This window comes from Bufo gargarizans, chromosome 1, assembly GCF_014858855.1.
Source record: "Bufo gargarizans isolate SCDJY-AF-19 chromosome 1, ASM1485885v1, whole genome shotgun sequence".
Lineage (NCBI taxonomy): Eukaryota > Metazoa > Chordata > Amphibia > Anura > Bufonidae > Bufo > Bufo gargarizans.
This window is the reverse complement of record NC_058080.1, coordinates 23,889,869-23,909,751: the sequence shown is the minus strand read 5'-3', so window position 1 is coordinate 23,909,751 and position 19,883 is coordinate 23,889,869.

The window sequence follows — 19,883 nt, the reverse complement described above, 5'->3', positions numbered from 1 at the left end:
CACACATGTGTCTAGAAACTGCATTTCAGTGTGGGAGTGCACTAAAGTAAATTGAAGTGCACTGTCGATTCCATTAAGGAATCTATGAAACTTGCAAAGCTGCTCCACAGTGCCAGTCCAGATGAGGAAGATGTCGTCTATGTACCGCCACCACGTCCTAACGTGTTGGAAGTGGTGGCTTCCATAGACGACATCCTCCTCAAATCGACGCATGAATATGTTGGCATAGGTTGGGGCCACATTGGACCCCATTGCCACGCCCTGTTCTTGCATGTAAAAAGAATCTTGAAACAAGAAGTAATTAAACCTCCAAACAATTTTTTCAAGCAGGATATTATAAACTGTTGAGATTGACAAGTGAGTGATGATCTCTCCAGCATATATGCAACTGCTGATAACCCCTTCAGATGATCTATTGAGGTGTAGAGGGAGGTGACATCAAAAGATGCCAATGTCACCCCCTGTACCCCCACCAAATCGACCATCCGCAGTTTGAGCAAAAAATCTGTAGTATCTTGTATATAGGAGCTGCCTCCACACGAGAAACTGCATAATATCTTATCAAGGAAAATAGCGATATGGCTGAAAATCGAGTCAGAACCCGATACGATGGGACGACCGGGGGGGTCGATGAGAGACTTGTGGATTTTAGGCAACACATACATCACAGGAGTGACTGGATGCGCTACAGTAAGGTGATCCACAAGCCTCTCATCGATAACCCCCGCGCCCAAAGCACCGGTTAAAACATTTTTGATGAGCCCAGCAATTTTAAACTTGGGATCAAAATCAATGTGTCTGTAGATGGTGTTATCACCGAATTGCCTCAAAATCTCGGCAATATATTTATGGGTGTCCAACACGACCACCGCATCGCCTTTGTCTGCAGCCTTAATTGTAAGTTCGGGGTCATGTTTCAATTCATTGAGGGCAACCATCTCATCAGCAGTCACATTGGGATGACCAAAAGGTTGTATAGAATGTATCCCTCTCAATGCTTGAATATCAGATTTAACAGCAGCCAAATACGCCTCAATTGCAGGTTCATTAATAACAGGATTAAAGTTAATTTTAAGTGAGAGATCGAACATGCCAAGAGATAATTCGCTCATCTTGGCATGTTCGATCTGCTCCTTATTGTGAAACCAGACCTTTAGCTTAATAGCCCGAAAAAAAGCATGTAAATCAAAATCAAGCTCAAACCAGTTAGCAGTAGTTTGGGGGCAAAACGAGAGTCCCTTGCTGAGTACACTCACTTGTGAATCAGTTAAGTCCTTTGATGAAAGGTTCACTACGATTTCTTCCTGGACGGCACATTCCTGCCCGATGCTGGTCGGGGCTTGTTGTTGCGCAGCTTTTTGACCCCTTCGGTGTCTATGGCCTCCACGCCTGATGCGCTGTTTCCGGATACCTCCGTTTCCTTCAACCCTAAAAAAGATTGATCTGTAGATGATGAGGCCTGGACGGTTCTTTTTCTCTTCTTCGATGTGTCCTTATTGGACTGTACATTTTTATCATCGGATTTCCAGGAATATATGTTGCCTTTTTTGTAATCGTCCGAATCACGGTTCCACTTGAAGCGTTTAACATCCTCCATGTCAATTGAGAGGGATAAATTCTATACAACCTTTTGGTCATCTCAATGTGACTGCTAATGAGATGGTTGCCCTCAATGAATTGAAACATGACCCCAAACTTACAATTAAGGCCGCAGACAAAGGCGATGCGGTGGTCGTGTTGGACACACATAAATATATTGCCGAGATTTTGAGGCAATTGGGTGATAACACAATCTACAGACACATTGATTTTGATCCCAAGTTTAAAATTGCTGGGCTCATCAAAAATGTTTTAACCAGTGCTTTGGGCTCAGGGGTTATCGATGAGGGGCTTGTGGATTACCTTACTGTAGCGCATCCAGTCACTCCTGGGATGTATGTGTTGCCTAAGATCCACAAGTCTCTCATCGACCCCCCCGGTCGTCCCATCGTATCGGGTTCTGACTCGATTTTCAGCCATATCGCTATTTTCCTTGATAAGATATTACGCAGTTTCTCGTGTGGAGGCAGCTCTTATATACAAGATACTACAGATTTTTAGCTCAAACTGCGGATGGTTGATTTGGTGGGGGTACAGGGGGTGACATTGGCATCTTTTGATGTCACCTCCCTCTACACTTCAATAGATCATCTGAAGGGGTTTCAAGAATTCTTTTTACATGCAAGAACAGGGCGTGGCGATGGAGTCCAATGTGGCCCCAACCTACGCCAACATATTCATGCGTCGATTTGAGGAGGATGTCGTCTATGGAAGCCACCACTTCCAACACGTTAGGGCGTGGTGGCGGTATATAGACAACATCTTCCTCATCTAGACTGGCACTGTGGAACAGCTTTCATAGATTCCTTAATGGAATCGACAGTGCACTTCAATTTACTTTAGTGCACTCCCACACTGAAATGCAGTTTCTAGACACATGTGTGACCCTGGCGGATGCCAGGTTGCAAACTCAACTGTTCACCAAGCCGACTGACAGGAACACACTATTGACGTACAGCAGCAATCACCATAGGTCTATGGTCAGATCCCTACCTTATTCTCAGTTTTTAAGGGCCACACGTATAGTCTCAGATCCGGAAGTGTTTGATAACACTGTGGATATACTGATAAATACGTTTAAGAAGCGGGGTTATCCATCCAAATTACTTTATGAGAAAAAAGAAATGGCTAGGAGACTAAATAGGGAGGATACTCTTAAAAGGAAAATACAACAAACTAAGTTGGTTAGGATCCCTTTCATTTTGACGCACTCTGAACAGAGTACAGAGATAGGAGACATCATTTGACGTCATTGGAATATACTGGGGGGGTTGCCATAGTACAATTAAGGAATTTCATTCTCCGCCTTTAATGTTCTATCGCAGATCCAAGAGCATTAAAGATCAGTTGGTCAAGGCCGATGTAGGTACACTAAAAACGTCTAGGCAGACAACACTGACAACAAGCAGTGTTGGATGTTTCCCATGTCTATCATGCGTTAATTGTAAATATATCCTAAATGGTAGAAATTTTGTGCATCCTCAAACTGGGATCACATATCAGATACGACATTATCTGACCTGCGACCAGCTATATTATCTATATACTTATGTGTCCGTGCAAACAGATTTATGTCGGTGAGACAACCACTGACTTCAAGTCACGTCTTAATAATCACCGGCTAAGCATAAGGAAAAAACGGCTTGACCTGCCAGTGTCAAAACATTTTGTTGATTTAAAACACACAGAAAGGGATTTGAGGTGTTGTATCATTGATTTTATACCAATGCCTAGGAGAGGTGGCAACAGAACTAATTTGTTAAAAAAAAAAAGGGAGTTGAAGTGGATTCATACGCTGAATTCCCTTAAACCGCATGGTCTGAATGTAGACTACAAAATTGGGGTCGGCTAGGGCTGTTGCTTGCCCTTTTGCTGCATATTGCGATGTCGACCGCACCTGTGTATATCTTGTGATTATTTGTACTGGACAAAATACATGTTCTTTATGAATTTTCATGTTTTAAATTATTTTCTATTTTTTCATTATTTCCACTATTGATGGTATGCCACGGAGTATGGAGTGAGGAAACCTGAGGCTGCATTTGTGAACGGCGTGCGGTTGTAATGTGCAGAGGATGTTTGATTTATTTTGTTCATATTTGGGATTTTTGCAGTTACAGTCCGTTATTCACATGGCAGGTGGTTGTGAGGAGAACCCTCTTAAAAAGGTGGTGATAGGTGGGTTTTGATCACGGACACAGTGCGACTCTGCACTAACGTGCGGATGCGCAGTTGGTCTGAGGTCCCGGATGGCGGCTCCACTTCTTTGGTTGTGGTAGCCCTCATCCGACCCCGCTTAGCCACTCATACAGTTATATGGCACGAATATGTGCAATTACCACCTTTTTTTTTTTTTTTTTTTTGCATTTCAAAACTTTATTGGGAAAACTACAAAACATTTACAACAGAAAATTTTTACAATCTCTCAATTCTTAGTGACCCAACTAATTGTATATAAATATAAATATATTCAACTCATCTTCTCATTACATTTAGAAAACCCTCCCCTCCCTCCCCCCTAGTCTGTGGTGCGTCAAAGCAGGGCCCCTATAAATGAAACATCTTGACCTCAGCTAATCAATCCTCCAACCACCCCATATCCTATTCCACTGGTCCTCAACTTCCCTCCGTTTGTATATAATTTTCTCGTAGTTTTTTACCTTATCGGTTAAATTTATCCATGTATTTATGTCTGGAGTGAATCGGGCAAACCAGGTCCGACTGATCAAAACTCTAGCCAACATCAATATTCTGCTCAGGAAGATCTTTTGATACTTGTGATTTTTTAGTTTGGAAAGATCATTAAGCACAAATACTTGTGGTTCAAAAGGAATTCGAATTTTTAGTTTATACATAATACAATTATTAATACTATTCCAGTAGTTTATAAGTTCTGGACAAGTCCATATCATATGGAGAAAGTCTGCTCCTGCAGTGTCACATTTGGGACAGTTGGACGTGTCTCTTAACCCGCATTTATTCATCCATAGGGGAGTAATATATAATCTGTGGCAAATATAGAATTGTATTAGAACATGGTTGAAGTTCTGGGATAATGAAACCAAATTCCCAAAAATATTCTCCCACCCTTCTACTTGTAAATTCGGACAATCCACCTCCCACGCTTTTTGTCCTGGTGAGTGTGTATCACTAAACCGTGCCTTAAGTAATAACTTATATATATTTGAAATCTTTATTCTAGAAGGTGTACCCCCTACCCAATCATTCAAAAAAGATAAATTATCTATATCCAGCAGCCGCTTATCATCCAAACTGGATAGTACAGATCGCAATTGAAGATACCTAAACCATGAAAGGTTTCTTATATTATATGTCATTTCTATAAAAGATTTAATTTCTCTATCTTTAACTACCTGTGAAATATATAAAATTTTATTCTTCTGCCAAAATGTGTCAGCTGCAATATCATCTAGCCTTTGTAAGTACAAATTGTGCCAAAGAGGCGTAAATGTGAGTGAACCCTTAACCTTCAACCACGTTCTAGTTGTGGCCCACACTTTCAGGAGTAATTTTATAGTCTCTCTGTAGCCTTGCTCATAACTCTTCAATAAACCAGATTCCAACAAGGTAAAGATATTATTGTGGGCATGACTACCTACCAACTTCCCCAGTAGTGCACTGTTCTCTGATTCATAGCACCTCAATAACTGGGCTGCAATAAAGTACCCTTTAAAGTAGGGGAGATTTAAACCCCCGCACTCCACTGATTTATACAAATATTCCAACTTTATTCGAACTCGCTTTCTTCCCCATATTAAATCATTAATTATTCTTTCCATAAGTTTAAAATATTTATCTTGTATCCAAATAGGTGTATTCCTGAGCACATAAAGAAGTTGTGGTAATATCACCATTTTAACTAGTGAAACTCGGTCAGCTCTGGATAGGGGAAGTTTCAGCCAGATTCCTATTTTAGCTCTAATCTTTACCATTATGGGGATCAAATTAAGTTGTACAAAATTTTCAACCCGAGGCGATATAGTCAAACCCAAGTATTGAAAAGTATCTACAATATCCAACTGTGTGACAGGAACCTCTTTCTGTGGCAGGGGGTCTATTGGGAGCAGACTGGTCTTGGCCCAGTTTATAAGAAGACCAGACACCTCACCAAATCCTTTAACCATTTGAATAATCCTAGGAAGAGTAGTTTCCGTATGATCTATAAAAAACAGGACATCATCTGCATATAATGAGATACGGTCTTGTGTTCCTAACGTACCGAATCCTTTAACCTGATCATCCTGCCTGATTGCCATCGCAAGGGGTTCGATATAAATATCGAATAACAAGGGAGATAATGGGCAACCCTGCCGGGTGCCTCTGTTTAAGTCAATACTACTACTCAGAATTCCATTAAGACTCAGTTTTGCCCTTGGAGATCTATACAGTAGCCTAAGAGTACGTATAAACCTTTCTCCAAAGCCCATCCTGGCAAGAACCTTCCAGAGGAAACGCCACTCCACCCTGTCAAAGGCCTTGGAGGCATCCAATGACAGGATGGAGCGGGCGGTCCCCCCAGGGGCCTGAATATTAGAAAAGAGCCGATGTAAATTATGATGTGTACCCTTATTTTGGATGCAATTACCACCTTGATCCTGTGCACACCGGACTATGCTGCCATCTACGCATGCGCTTGTCAGTAAAGGCACTATTCCCATATTAGGAATGGCAGATTGGACATAGTACGCAGCCGCGGCATTGCGATTACACCGAAACCTGGAAGCATGAAGTATACTTAATTCAGACATGCGCAGTTGCGCTTTAGGCACGCCGGATCGCACGAGGTATCATGAATGGCAGCCATCCACGCTCTGTCTCCTCCTTCACCCTCCGTCTGCAATACCATTTAGTAAGCACTAGGCACTTTATTATTGATCACAGCTGACACTGTTAATGATATGAATAGTAATTATGGATTTGTGTATGAGTTTCTATACACTGCAGAATCATGAGTACACTTTGTTATTTGGATATTTATAATATGATCATGAATTAGTGATTGTCTGTGTTACACTTCATCATTATGTATATGTATTGTATTTCTTATCAAATTGATTTTTAATTGTTATGAATTGAACACACATGTTTTGTAAATTGATATGATTTAGCACAATGCTATATATACTCAGCATTCTGTCTGTACACACTGCTTGAGGAAGACTCCTGCATAGAGCCGAAACGTTGCATGTCCTATTTGGCATAGAGCCGAAACGTTGCATGTCCTATTTGGGTAAATAAAGTAATTTTTTGCATTTTTACCTTCTGGGGTGCTGCTCTTTTTTACAATTTTTATCTATTTGGATTGGCTTATATCCATATTGGGCCAGCTGCACCCTTTTGTCTACACCAGTGACGGTGCTGCCACTTTGTTTTTTTTTGTTTAGTTTTCTTGTCTATATACAGTACAGACCAAAAGTTTGGACACACCTTCTCATTCAAACAGTTTTCTTTATTTTCATGACTATGAAAATTGTAGATTCACACTGAAGGCATCAAAACTATGAATTGACACATGTGGAATTATATATATATAACAAAAAAGTGTGAAACAACTGAAAATATGTCATATTCTAGGTTCTTCAAAGTAGCCACCTTTTGCTTTGATTACTGCTTTGCACACTCTTGGCATTCTCTTGATGAGTTTCAAGAGGTAGTCACCTGAAATGGTCTCCCAACAGTCTTGGAGGAGTTCCCAGAGATGCTTAGCACTTGTTGGCCCTTTTGCCTTCACTCTGCAGTCCAGCTCACCCCAAACCATCTCAATTGGGTTCAGGTCCGGTGAGTGTGGAGGCCAGGTCATCTGGCACAGCACCCCATCACTCTCCTTCATGGTCAAATAGCCCTTACACAGCCTGGAGGTGTGTTTGGGGTCATTGTCCTGTTGAAAAATAAATGATGGTCCAACTAAACGCAAACCGGATGGAATAGCATGCCGCTGCAAGATGCTGTGGTAGCCATGCTGGTTCAGTATGCCTTCAATTTTGAATAAATCCCCAACAGTGTCACCAGCAAAGCACCCCCACACCATCACACCTCCTCCTCCATGCTTCATGATGGGAACCAGCCATGTAGAGTCCATCCGTTCACCTTTTCAGCGTCGCACAAAGACACGGTGGTTGGAACCAAAGATCTCAAATTTGGACTCATCAGACCAAAGCACAGATTTCCACTGGTCTAATGTCCATTCCTTGTGTTCTTTAGCCCAAACAAGTCTCTTCTGCTTTTTGCCTGTCCTTAGCAGTGCTTTCCTAGCAGATATTCTACCATGAAAACTTGATTCACACAGTCTCCTCTCAACAGTTGTTCTAGAGATGTGTCTGCTGCTAGAACTCTGTGTGGCATTGACCTGGTCTCTAATCTGAGCTGCTGTTAACCTGCGATTTCTGAGGCTGGTGACTCGGATGAACTTATCCTCCGCAGCAGAGGTGACTCTTGGTCTTCCTTTCCTGGGGCGGTCCGCATGTGAGCCACTTTCTTTTTTTTTGTAAATCTCTTTTTATTATTTCAGATTTTTAAGAACATAAAAGTATATTTCCACATTGTAATACAGAATGCACTATAGTATACATCCATGTTCATGTACATTTTCAATGCGTACGAGAAACAATTACGGGAAGATAGGTAGGGGAATAAGGAAAAAACATAAAGTCAAAAATAGGGAACAAAATAATATAAAGGTAAACTAACAAATAGGCTCTCTGTTTACAATTAGCTAATACTCTATTATCTGTTGAGTCACGGATAACGTATAAAGTTGCTAAACACTCACTATATTGCCACTACATAATGAGTTAGGCTAGTTCATGGCAGAGCACGACACTAAAAATACACACAATGAGAACTTAAAATCATTCCAGATACAGATATTCCTACTAGGATATTACCCCCAGCCCGTCAAGGGCTTCCGCATCCCTAGCTTCCTGAGACTGTTTCCAGGGAAACCAAGTCTTTAAATATCTAGACCTATTACCCTGAATCCATCCTACTGTCTCCTCCATTCTATGTAGTTGATGCATCTTGTTTAACCACATCTTCAAATCTGGCGGGGAGGAGTCTCTCCACTTCGTGGGGATAAGTAACTTAGCTGTGGCAATCATATGCGTAACTAAATCCGCTTTTAATGGTTTAAAGTTGGGGATAGGGATCCACAAAAGCACCAGCTCAGGGGTTAACTTTATATCTGTTGCGCATATAGAATTTATGCTCTGTTCGACTTCCTTCCAAAATTGTTGGACTCTGGGACATGACCACCAAATATGTATCATAGATCCTACCCCCGATTGACATCTCCAACACTGATCTGTGGGTGAGAGGCCTATAGAGTGTAGATATTCAGGTGTTCTGTACCACCTGGTAATGGTTTTATATGAGTTTTCTTGATAACGAACACACAATGAAAAACCTTGTGCATGGGATAAAATATATTTGGAATCCGCATCTGAGAGGATCTTGCCCAGGTCTCTCTCCCATTGGTGTAAATAATATGGCTTGGGGGTGCTAATATCGGATAAAAGGTTATTATATGTCACCGAAAGTGATTTTTTTAAGATATTGGGTAGAGCCGTGAAACTTTCGAGCCATGTGGGCTCCAAAAATGTGTGACCCGATCCTTTCATATATTTTTTGCATATGTTTTTGAAATCCCAACTATGTATTAGGGCCGGAGACCAATCCAATTTGTGATATGCTTCTTCCAATGACAAAAAGCGATTTTTGTCTATAACTTCTCCTATCCTCACATCTCCCCATGAATGCCACCAGCTCTTGTCATCTCCTCCCATTCTATCTACCAGATAAGGAAGGACATCCAGTGGGGCTATTTTGGAGATCAACTTTCCCCTTACCAAAGCCATCTTAGAATTACGGTAACATATCAGCATACTCTTCGTCAGTGTGCACATGTCTCGACAGAGAGAGAGAGGGGTCTCTGGAAGCCACATCAGGGCATGTTTATGTGTACCTAAAAGAGTCCTCTCAATGTCTAGGAAGGGAGTTTGTAGTTTTTCATTCGCTAGAAGTGCCCATCTAGCTAATTGAATGGCCTTATTATAAAGAGACATATCTGGTAATGATATGCCACCTTTGTGCTTCTTCTGTGAGAGAAGCGAGTAAGCCAATCTAGGCCGTCTCGAATTCCACAAAAGTGAAGTAAATGTCCGTCTAATATTTGTTAGAAAGGAGGAAGGTATATGTAACGGAAGGGCTTGGAACACATACAAAAATTGGGGTAGGACAAACGTGGCCAGCAAGTTCTTCCTACCAAACCAAGACATGTACGGCACCTTTAATGAAGAGATGAAGGATTTGGCTTTTGTAAGTAGCGGGGTATAATTTAATTTGAACAGCAGACTCAAATCTGTCGGGATATTAACCCCCAAAAATTTGATTGCTGTTGTTGGCCATTTGAATGAAGATGTGCGTCGAAGGGTATCCAGGATCTTGTTTGGGATATTAACTTGTAGGGCTTCCGATTTGGAAAAGTTAATTTTAAAATTAGAGACTAAACTATATTGGTCAAATAGGGACATGACTGTGGGGAGGGCCTCTTCAGGGTTGGAAATGGCAATCAACAGGTCATCTGCAAAGGCTGCAGTTCTGTGCTGGTACTGACCCAGAGAAACACCCTGAATTTTGACAGACTGTCGTATCTTAAGGAGAAACATCTCCAAACATAAAATAAAGAGGGTGGGCGAGAGGGGGCAACCTTGCCTAGTACCATTCCTGATGGGGAAGGCATCCGACAGGGCACCATTTACCAAAACCTGAGCCATAGGACAGGAATATAATGAGAAAATAGCTGAGATAAAGTTAGGCGGGAAACCAAATTTCAATAAAGATGCTCCCATGAAATCCCAGCTAACCCTGTCGAATGCCTTTTCCGCATCAGTTCCCAGCAGCAGCAAGGGTGTTTTCTTAACATGGGCGTTATGGATCAAGTGAATCACTCTCCAGATATTGTGCTTTCCCTCCCTCCCAGGCACAAACCCTACCTGTTCAGGATCTATGAGCCTACTTAACATGGGGGAAATTCTAGACGCTAACAACTTGGACCACCATTTCAAGTCGCAGTTGAGAAGGGATATAGGCCTGTAACTCCCACAGTCCTCCGGATCCTTCCCTTCTTTATGTAGGATGGTGATATGCGCCCTCAGGGCCTGGGGAGCTAGAGACATCCCTCCCAGCAACGAGTTGCAAAGATCAGTAAAATGAGGGAGCAAAATCCTTTTAAATTTTTTAAAATAAATGATAGGGAGCCCATCAGGACCAGGGCTCTTCCCTATGGGGATAGAATTGAGGACTTTCTCTACTTCCATTGTGGAGAAGGGTCTGAGGAGACTTTCATTTTCCTCTTCTGATAGCGAGGGTGCCCTAATTGAGGCAAGAAATTCCTCAATCAGAGACGCCCTTGTTTTGTCTCCCTCCCCTGAAGGTATCTCTGGCTCTGGCAGGTTGTAAAGTTTAGAGTAAAATGACTGAAAGGCTTTAGCTATGAGAGGGGTCGAGGTCGTTCTCAGTGTTGGGCTAGTCTTTATTGATGAAACAAAGGTCTTTTCCCTTCTTTTTTTGATTAAATAAGACATCATCTTATTTCCCTTGTCCCCATGTTCATAAATTCTACTTTTCAGATTCATCAGTGATTTGGCACTCTTAATATTAAGAAGATCTTTGACTTTACGTCTCAATGTAACCAAGGCCTCTTTATGTGAGTCAGAGTGTGTTAGTTTATGTAATTTCTCCTGTGTTTGAATCTGGGAAAGTAAGGACATCAATTCCTTTGTAGATTTCTTCTTAATATAGGAACCTAGTCCTATCAATTCCCCCCTTATATACGCCTTGTGAGCCTCCCATAACATTGGGGGAGAGATCTCCGGAGTAGCATTAGTTTTGAAGTAGTTATCTAGTTTATCTGCCAAAGTGTCCACATGAGATTTTGATTCTAAAAGTGTGGTGTTCAACCACATGTGAGCCACTTTCTTTGCAGCGCTTGATGGTTTTTGTGACTGCACTTGGGGACACTTTCAAAGTTTTCCAAATTTTTCGGACTGACTGACCTTCATTTCTTAAAGTAATGATGGCCACTCGTTTTACTTTACTTAACTGCTTTTTTCTTGCAATAATACAAATTCTAACAGTCTATTCAGTAGGACTATCAGCTGTGTATCCACCTGACTTCTGCACAACGCAACTGATGGTCCCAACCCCATTTATAAGGCAAGAAATCCCACTTATTAAACCTGACAGGGCACACCTGTGAAGTGAAAACCATTTCAGATGACTACCTCTTGAAGCTCATCAAGAGAATGCCAAGAGTGTGCAAAGCAGTAATCAAAGCAAAAGGTGGCTACTTTGAAGAACCTAGAATATAACATATTTTCAGTTGTTTCACACTTTTTTGTTATGTATATAATTCCACATGTGTTAATTCATAGTTTTGATGCCTTCGGTGTGAATCTACAATTTTCATAGTCATGAAAATAAAGAAAACTCTTTAAATGAGAAGGTGTGTCCAAACTTTTGGTCTGTACTATATATATATATATATATATATATATATATACAGGTCCTTCTAAAAAAATTAGCATATTGTGATAAAGTTCATTATTTTCTGTAATGTACTGATAAACATTAGACTTTCATATATTTTAGATTCATTACACACCAACTGAAGTAGTTCAAGCCTTTTATTGTTTTAATATTGATGATTTTGGCATACAGCTCATGAAAACCCAAAATTCCTATCTAAAAAAATTAGCATATCATGAAAAGGTTCTCTAAACGAGCTATTAACCTAATCATCTGAATCAACTAATTAACTCTAAACACCTGCAAAAGATTCCTGAGGCTTTTAAAAACTCCCAGCCTGGTTCATTACTCAAAACCGCAATCATGGGTAAGACTGCCGACCTGACTGCTGTCCAGAAGGCCATCATTGACACCCTCAAGCAAGAGGGTAAGACACAGAAAGAAATTTCTGAACGAATAGGCTGTTCCCAGAGTGCTGTATCAAGGCACCTCAGTGGGAAGTCTGTGGGAAGGAAAAAGTGTGGCAGAAAACGCTGCAAAACGAGAAGAGGTGACCGGACCCTGAGGAAGATTGTGGAGAAGGACCGATTCCAGACCTTGGGGGACCTGCGGAAGCAGTGGACTGAGTCTGGAGTAGAAACATCCAGAGCCACCGTGTACAGGCGTGTGCAGGAAATGGGCTACAGGTGCCGCATTCCCCAGGTCAAGCCACTTTTGAACCAGAAACAGCAGCAGAAGCGCCTGACCTGGGCTACAGAGAAGCAGCACTGGACTGTTGCTCCGTGGTCCAAAGTACTTTTTTCGGATGAAAGCAAATTTTGCATGTCATTCGGAAATCAAGGTGCCAGAGTCTGGAGGAAGACTGGGGAGAGGGAAATGCCAAAATGCCTGAAGTCCAGTGTCAAGTACCCACAGTCAGTGATGGTCTGGGGTGCCATGTCAGCTGCTGGTGTTGGTCCACTGTGTTTTATCAAGGGCAGGGTCAATGCAGCTAGCTATCAGGAGATTTTGGAGCACTTCATGCTTCCATCTACTGAAAAGCTTTATGGAGATGAAGATTTCATTTTTCAGCACGACCTGGCACCTTCTCACAGTGCCAAAACCACTGGTAAATGGTTTACTGACCATGGTATTACTGTGCTCAATTGGCTTGCCAACTCTCCTGACCTGAACCCCATAGAGAATCTGTGGGATATTGGGAAGAGAAAGTTGAAAGACGCAAGACCCAACACTCTGGATGAGCTTAAGGCCGCTATCGAAGCATCCTGGGCCTCCATAACACATCAGCAGTGCCACAGGCTGATTGCCTCCATGCCACGCCGCATTGAAGCAGTCATTTCTGCAAAAGGATTCCCGACCAAGTATTGAGTGCAGAACTGAACATAATTATTTGAAGGTTGACTTTTTTTGCATTAAAAACACTTTTCTTTTATTGGTCGGATGAAATATGCTAATTTTTTGAGATAGGAAATTTGGGTTTTCATGAGCTGTATGCCAAAATCATCAATATTAAAACAATAAAAGGCTTGAACTACTTCAGGTTGTGTGTAATGAATCTAAAATATATGAAAGTCTAATGTTTATCAGTACATTACAGAAAATAATGAACTTTATCACAATATGCTAATTTTTTTAGAAGGACCTGTACATAGTTATTAGTAGAGTTGAGCGGACACATGGATGTTCGGGTTCGATGGGTTTGGCAGAACTTTACACAAAAGTTCGAGTTCGGGACCTTAACTTGACCCAAACTTGACCCCAAACCCGAACCCCATTGAAGTCAATGGGGACCCAAACTTTCGAGCACTAAAATGTCTCTAAAAATGTCATGGAAAGGGCTAGAGGGCTGCAAATGCCAGCAAAATGTGGTTAAGAGCACGGCAAGTGCTCTGTAAAACAAATGTGTTTAGGGAAAGGACTTCAAATAACATAAAAAACTTATCAAATAACATAAAAAAATTAAAAATTAAAAATAATAATCTTGATCTAGGAGGATTAGGTCCATATGGAGTAGGAGGTTGAGGAGGCAGTGGATGTGGAGGTGTAGTTGGAAGCGGAGGTGGAGGAGGAGGTAGTCTACACAGATTTTTTGTTTTAATTTAATTTAAAAAAATGTAACCCCCTTCCCGACCGCAATCTGTATATATATGTGATAGCTGCACATACCCCGTGCAGCTACCACGTATATATACGTTCCGGCATCTCTTTAATCCAAGCGCTGCAAAGCGCTTGGATTAAAGCTTCTGCCCCTGCCCTGTATGCTGTCACGGACAGCATACAGTGCAGTAATGCCGGCAAGGGACCAATCAGAGTGGCCCCTTGCCGGCAATCGATCCGATTGGTTAGTCTGTGCAGACTAACCAATCGGATCGCAGCAGTGTTAAAATGCCGGTTTCAGGCTCTGATCTGGGCTCTGCAAATCAGAGCCTGAAATCAGTGTCCTCGTGGCCCCCCCCCCCCCCCCGATCCATGCAGCCCCCCCATCTGTGCAGCCAAGCAAGCAAAAAAGCGTATGACCCCCCAAATAGTACCAATCAAACCGTCACCTCGTCCCGCAAAAAAGTATACCCTATTTAAGACAATCGCCCAAAAAATAAAAAAGCAATGGCTCTCAGACTATAGAGACACTAAAACATTATTTTTTTGGTTTCAGAAATGCTATTATTGTGTAAAACTTAAATAAATAAGAAAAAGTATACATATTAGGTATTGCCACGTCCGTAACGATCTTCTCTATAAAACTATCACATGACCTAACTCCTCAGATGAACGCTGTAAAAATAAATAAATGAAAACTGTTCTAAAACAGCCAATTTTTGGGTCACCTTGCCCCATAAAGTGTAATAATGAATGATCAAAAAATCCTATGTACCCAAAAATTGTACCAATATAAACCTAAACACTTTCTGCAAAAAACGAGCCCCTGCACAAGACGATCGGAAGAAAAATAAAAAACATATGGCGTTCAGAAAACCAATCCAGCACAATCTGCCTTCCAAAAACCGTATGGCATTCCTTTCCTTCTGCGCCCTGCCGTGAGCCCGTACAGCAGTTTACGACCACATGTGGGGTGTTTATGTAAACCGCGGAATCAGGGTAATAAATATAGAGTTTTTGGCTGTTAACCCTTAATGTGTTAAATTTTTTTTAGAAAATGGAAAATCTACCAAAAATGTGAAATTTAGAAATTTCATCTCCATTTTGCTTTAATTCTTGTGGAACGCCTAAAGGGTTAACAAAGTTTGTAAAATCAGTTTTGAGTAACTTGAGGGGTGTAGTTTCTACAATAGGGTCATTTATGGGGGGTTTCCACTATGTTAGCCCCACAAAGTGACTTCTGACCTGAACTGGTCCTTAAAAAGTGGGTTTAGGAAATTTTCTTAAAAATTTTAAGAATTGCTTCTAAACTTCTAAGCCTTCTAACATCCTAAAAAAATTTAATTACATTTCCAAAATGATGCCAACATAAAGTAGACATAAGGGGAATGTTAAGTAATAAATATTTTATTAGGTATGACTTTCTGTTTTAGAAGCAGAGAAATTGAAATTTGGAAAATTGTGAATTTTTCCCAATTTTTGGTAAATTTGGGATGTTTTCATAAATAAAGGTGAAATATATTGACTCAAATATATGACTATCATGAAGTACAATGTGCCACGAGAAAACAATCTCAGAATGGCATGGATAAGTAAAAGTGTTCCAAAGCTTATACCCACATAAAGTGACGCATGTCAGATTTGTAAATTTTGGCCTGGACACTGGGGCATCAATGACCCTTGGTCATGAAAGGGTTAATTAGGGTACACCCCAAAACATTGGGAAATATAACCTGTAATAACCCCCTCCAGTCGTGCTAAAAAAATGTTCAGATAATACACTGGCTGCAGGGCAGGCCAGCACCTCCTAGGCCTAAAGGGCAAGCTCAGGTCATGTGCCCAATTTGGAGACCAAGAAGTTGAAGGGGGCAGAACCATCAGTCAGTATGTGTAGGGGTGTGTACACATACTGCCCCACCATGTTGCATGTCCCCGTGATGTTCACAATCCAATTGGATATCTTCTCTATCAACTTTCAATGTTCTATTCTGCGCCTACCATGTTGATCACGGTTAGTGGCGAATCGGAGGGAGCGTGAGAAAGGGATACCACATAAATGTGATTGAGCTGAAAAGTGGGACAAATTATTGAAGAGCAAATGTGGGACAAGTTGTTAAAGTTTAAGCATTGAATGAACACATTTTAAAAATTTACTTCCTTGTCATTAGAGATGTCGCGAACATAAAATTTTCCGTTCGCGAATGGCGAACGCAAATTTCCGCAAATGTTTTCGAACATGCGAACCGGGCGAACCGCAATAGACTTCAATAGGAAGGCGAATTTGAAAACCCACAGGGACTCTTTGTGGCCACAATAGTGATGGAAAAGTTGTTTCAAGGGGACTAACACCTGAACTGTGGCATCCCGGAGGGGGATCCATGGCAAAACTCCCATGGAAAATTACGTAGTTGACGCAGAGTGTGGTAAGTTGAAATCGCAATGCAATTTATAGAACTTGAATTAATCGCATTGCGATTTTAACTTTCTCAAATCTGACGGTACATTCTAGCATGGAGCCGTTCCCATGGTGATGGGGACACTCTATGAGCACGGAAGTCGGCAGAAGTTCTAAGTTGAAATCACACTGCGATTAATGCAGGTTACATTAATCGTATTGCGAATTCAACTTAGAGCTGCTGGGTTCCTAATGGTTGTATTGCTAGAATATAACGAAGATTGAGAATATAGTGCTATATTCGTTATATTCGTCAATTCTAGCAATACAACCATTAGGAACTTAGCTCTAAGTTAAATTTGCAATGCGATTAATATAACCTGCATTATTTGCATTGCGAATACAACTTAGATCTGAGTTCCTAATGGTTGTATTGCTAGAATTGAACACGAATATAGCACTATATTCTCAATCTGCGTTATATTCTATCAATCTAACCATTAGGAACCCAGCTCTAAGTTGTAATCGCAATGCGATTAATATAACCTGTATTAATCGCATTGCGATTACAACTTTGTGACATTGCAGCTTCAGAATTAATCTAAGATGGATGCTGTCCTTGCTTTTTGATAGGCGGTGGGAGGATCTGGGAGGGAGGGTCTGCTGATTGGCTGGAATGTGTCTGCTGACTGTGAGGTACAGGGTCAAAGTTTGCTAAATGATGACGCATAGGAGGCGGACCGAACATCGCATATGTCCGCCCGCCGTGGCGAACGCGAACATGCTATATTCGCCAGGTACTGTTCGCCGGCGAGTAGTTCGGGACATCTCTACCTGTCACCTATGTAGAGCAGGGGTTTGTATACGGCAAAATTGGTAAAATATCACCTGACAATGTAACAGACAAATTAGTGAAATGTTTTTACCTGTCTACTAGGTAAAGCAGGGGTATATCACACCCAAAAATTGGTTAATTTCACCCAAATATGTAACAGACAAATTAATGTAAGTTTTTTACCTGTCTACTAGGTATAGCAGTGCTATATTACACCCAAAAAAAATTGAATTTAACCTGAAAATGTAACAGACAAATTAGTGAAATGTTTTTACCTGTCTACTAGGTAGAGCAGGGGTATATCACACCCAAAAATTGGTGAATTTCACCTCAATATGTAAGAGACAAATTAGTGAAATCTATTAACCTGTCTACTAGGTATAGCAGTGGTATATCACACCCCAAAATTTGTGAATTTCACCCAAAAATGTAACAGACAAATTAGTGAAATGACATAAAATAAAATACGTAGAAATAAAAAAATAATAATCTTGATTTATGAGGTGTAGGTGAAAGCGGCGGTAGAGGAGGACGAGGTAGCCAACACTGGTTTTTCATTTTATTTATTTTTTATTGTTTTTTTATTAGGGTACACTCCAAAAGAGTGGGAAATATCCAAAATACAACAATGAGCAATTGCGCTGTAGTATAACAATGGCTGGGTAAGGCCGGTATACATGTGTATTCTGCACAAGGTACGGACAAGTCCTGTCGGATCCATGCCTGGTTCATTTTAATGAACGTGAGCTTGTCCACATTGACTGTGGACAGGCGGCTGCACTTGTCTGTGATAACGCCCCCTGCCATGCTAAACACACATTCAGACAATACACTGGCTGCAGGGCAGGCCAGCACATCCAAGGCGTAAAGGACAAGCTCAGGCCATGTGCCCAATTTGGAGACCCAGAAGTTGAAGGGGGCAGACCCGTCATTCAGTACGTGTGCACACATACTGCTCCACCTGAAATGCTGCCTCCTGCTAAGACTTTCCATATCAGCTGGTGGTGCTGGTCGTTGTGGCGTGCTGACAAAGATTTTCCACATTTCGGCCATGCTAACCTTGCCTTCTGAGGTGCTGGAGATGCCCCAGTTGCGATGTCGACCTCTTCCTCCTCCTGTGCCTTCGCCTTGTGCTTCCACTGTGCCCACACTGTCAGGTGGGAATGCCACCAACAGCGTGTCTACCAGCGTGCGCTTGTACTCGCACATCTTACGATCACGCTCCAGTGACGGAATTAAGGACGGTATGTTGTCCTTGTAATGAAGATCGAGTAGCATGGCCACCAAGTAATCAGCACAAGTTAGAATGTGGGCAACTCGGCGGTCATTGCGGAGACACTGCAGCATGTAATCGTTCATGTGTGCCAGGCTGCCCAGAGGCAACGACAAGCTGTCCTCTGTGGGAAGTGTATCATCTGTGTCCTCTGCATCCCCCCAGCCACGCACCAGTGATGGCCATGAGTTAATTTGGGTACCACCTTGCTGTAAAGATGGTCCCTCCTCCTCCATCTACTCCTCCTCATCCTCCACCTCATCATCCTCCAGAACTGTGCCCTGGCTGGACAATTGTGTACCTGGCGTTTGTGGGTGCCGGAACCCACCCTCAGAGCCACTTTTGAATGACTGGCCTGAAACCCTATGAAATGATCCCTCTTCCTCCTTCTCCTCCTGTGCCACATCCTTTTTCATCATCGCCAGAAGCATTTTTTCGAGGAGGCATAGAAGTGGGATAGTAATGCAGAGAACGGCGTTATCAGCACTGGCCATATTGGTGGAGTACTCGAAACAGTGCAACAAGGAACACTGGTCTCGTCTGGAGGCCCAGTCATTGGTGGTGAAGTGGTGCTGCTCCGCAGAGCGACTCAACTGTGTGTGCTGCAGCTGAAACTCCACTATCGCCTGCTGCTGCTCGCACAGTCTGGCCAGCATGTGCAAGGTGGAGTTCCACCTTGTGGGCACATCGCATATGAGGCGGTGAGCTGGAAGGCCGAAGTTACGATGCAGTGCTGACAGTCGAGCAGCATCAGGGTGAGAATGCCGAAAGTGCACACAGATAGCCCACACTTTATGCAGCAGCTCTGACATATCAGGGTAATTTTTAAGGAACCTCTGCACCACCAAATTAAGCACATGTGCTAGGCAAGGGATGTGCGTCAAACCGGCTAGTCCCAGAGCTGCTACGAGATTTTGCCCATTATCACACACCACCAGGCCAGGCTTGAGGCTCACTGCAACCAACCACTCATCAGCCTGTTGTTAAAGGCCCGTCCAAAGCTCCTGCGTGGTGTATGGTTTGTCCCCCAAACAGATACGTTTTAAAACTGCCTGCTGTCGTTTACCCCTTCCTGTGCTAAAGTTGATGGTGAATGTGTTACGCTGACCGGATGAGGAGGCTGTAGAGGATGAGGAAGT